The sequence below is a fragment of the Nannospalax galili genome, unplaced genomic scaffold (assembly GCF_000622305.1).
Source record: "Nannospalax galili isolate Female #2095 unplaced genomic scaffold, S.galili_v1.0 scaffold415, whole genome shotgun sequence".
In the NCBI taxonomy this organism is placed as follows: domain Eukaryota; kingdom Metazoa; phylum Chordata; class Mammalia; order Rodentia; family Spalacidae; genus Nannospalax; species Nannospalax galili.
Genome location: NW_008337494.1, coordinates 1,713,534 through 1,716,163, shown reverse-complemented (window position 1 = coordinate 1,716,163; position 2,630 = coordinate 1,713,534). Strand labels below are relative to the sequence as shown.

Below are 2,630 nucleotides of genomic sequence, written 5' to 3'. Positions count from 1 at the left end.
AACCACTGTATAGCGATAGAATAGGACATGGCTGTATGTCACGGTCCACACTTAGATAAAAATGAGGATAATTCTCTGGTCTGACAACAATGACTTCTGGGCCAAATCTGGCTGGGGCCATTTTGTACAGCTGCAAGCTAAAGCAGGTTTTTATGTTTTTATAGGGTTGTTTTTAAGAAACCTTAAGCAAAGAAGAATATGTGATAAAGACAGTTCTGTCTAAAATTATATTCTAATTTTTACAGAAAAAGTTGGTTCACCCTTGCTCAACTGGGAGTAAGCTATGGAAATACACTGGTGAGTATTCAGCTAGACACCGTGGTAATGTGTCAGCGCTATTCATTTCTAAAGTGAGGCACTTTTGTTTGAATATATACATTTCCAAAACATAATTACATCCGGTAAGTAGCCCTGCTACTTAACTCTAGCCCTTTATAATCAGGCCTGCACATGAAATCACAGTATTCTTAGGGATGAGCGTAAACAAGCACAAGTATTTCTGACGCCAGTCACTGAACTCCTCAGTAGTTGCTAGTGATTCATGATCATTTCATTGTTAAAGTTAATAATTTAGATAGGCCAAAAGAAAGTGATAGTTCTGCATTATTTAAATAACATCTATAAAAACATGGTTAGATATCCTAATTCATTATTTTCAGAAGCAACAATAGTTAACTATGTAGCTATTTACTTTTTAAAAATATTTTATTTTTATTTTATGTGTATGCATGTATTGCCTGCACGTAGGTAAGTGCACCCGTCTCATGCAATGCCTGTGGAGGACAGAAGAGACTGTCAGATATCTTGGAACTGGAGTTATGGACAGTTGTTAGCTGCCATATGGGTGCTGGGATTTGAACCTGGGTCTTCTGTAAGAACAGTCGGTGTTCTTAACCACTGAGCCATGTCTCCAGCCCCCAGTAGCTATTTACTTTAAAAAATGGAAAATAGAAGAAAGGGGAACTGAAAAATTATACCAAAAGGCTTTGAAATGCAAAGACTGGGGTCTCTCAGCAATCGCTCCCAAGCTGGCCTGAGCTTCTTTGCAATGGTTGTGGTTAAAAACTAGCAGCTTGTCAGTGAGGCTTTTTAGAAACAGGTTGACAAGTCCTTGGGCAAATGCTTCAAAAGTACAATCAGTTCAGAGCTGCTCTACACCAGTCTTCAGAATGCTCGTTAATTCCGGGGCAGTGGGCGCCATTCATGCCGCAGAAGAACACGGTCTGCATGCTGCTCCTCCTTCGTAGGATAAAGATGTTACTAAGGGAGAAATATGTGAAAAAGGAGAATAGTTAAAGGGGAGGGGGGAAGAAGGGCTATACAAAGAACTATGGGAATAAAGGAGGGAAAAGAATTCTCCAGATGCACAGTAAAAAAAATAAAGAGAGAGATCAATTGAATATAATGCCCATTCCTATGGGGGAACACACATCTGGTACTGTAGACCCTGCCAACCCTGTGGCAGGGGAGAATATAGGCCTTAGTGGGAAGCCACTACAATTGTTTTGTTAGATGGAAGTTATGCACCTGTTAAAGTACCGTCCAATTGCTTGTGCTTACACCCATAGGTTAAGTTATTATAGCAGTCACTGTTTAAATTTTCTTGCTTCTTGCTGTCCAGTTTTTTTGTTTTGTTTTGTTTTGTTTTTTGAAACTGAAAAGACCTGGCTCTGTTTAGTCATAGGATACTATCTTTGGGTTTGAACAGACTGTACTGTAAGACAGGGTTTAAAAAAACAACCCTATACTAAAAACCCTATCAACTTTCTCTATAATAATCATTGGAAAATAAAGATAATGATTATGAATGGGATGCAGTGCAAAAAGCCCATTTTAAATCAGCTGTTTAGAATTTGAATAAATACTTCTTTTCTCTAAAAACAAAAAACAAACAAAAACCAGTTACTTGTGTTATATCTGAGCTGCAATGAGGAAAAAAATCCAACTATATATTTTTAAAAATCTTATTATTTTTATTTTATGTGTATGAGTGTATTGCCTGCGTGTATGTGAGTGTACCCATGTACACTCACATACATACAATGCTGCACACTCACACACATACAATGCTGCAGAGGTGGGAAGAGGCTGTCAGATTTCCCTGGAACTGGAGTTAAGGAAGGTTCATAGCTGCCATGTGGATGCTGGGAATTGAACACGGGTCCTCTGCAAGAATAGTCAGTGCTCTTACCTGCTGAGCCATCTCTACATCCCCCCAACTATATTTTTTTACTTATTTATTTAATAACCACATACTTACAAGAAGCATTTCATTACAACAGCATTGACATATTCAATAACAATTTCCTGAGCTAAGATGCATCTCTTTCAAAATTGACTGTAAATTTTTAGGTTTACAGTTGAATTATTATAGTTACAAAATATTGTACTCAGTATAAACCCTATAAGATATAAAATTAATGAGGTTTTAACCTTTAAAAAAGATCTCCATTTCATTATTAAAATACAGTTTCATACAGAAAAATTCATTTTTAATGCAACTGACATTAAGATTTTTATGCCTGCATTTCTAATCTCTCTATATCTGATTATTACTAGTCACAGTCAGTTACTTTCTGAGCTCCTTGGCATCTGAGCATGGATATAAAGTCATCAGGTAGATTTCAATG

At 36.9% G+C, this 2,630-nt stretch overlaps 1 protein-coding gene across 1 annotated transcript in view; it reads right to left on the bottom strand.

Moving 5' to 3' along the window:
* Nucleotides 1-1,100: 1,100 nt before the first annotated feature.
* Gnptab (N-acetylglucosamine-1-phosphate transferase subunits alpha and beta) overlaps nt 1,101-2,630 on the bottom strand; it is a gene marked incomplete in the record, with an annotated part of 86,761 nt that continues 85,231 nt past the window's right edge. Inside the window, 1 exon segment of the mRNA XM_029563335.1 lies at nt 1,101-1,233.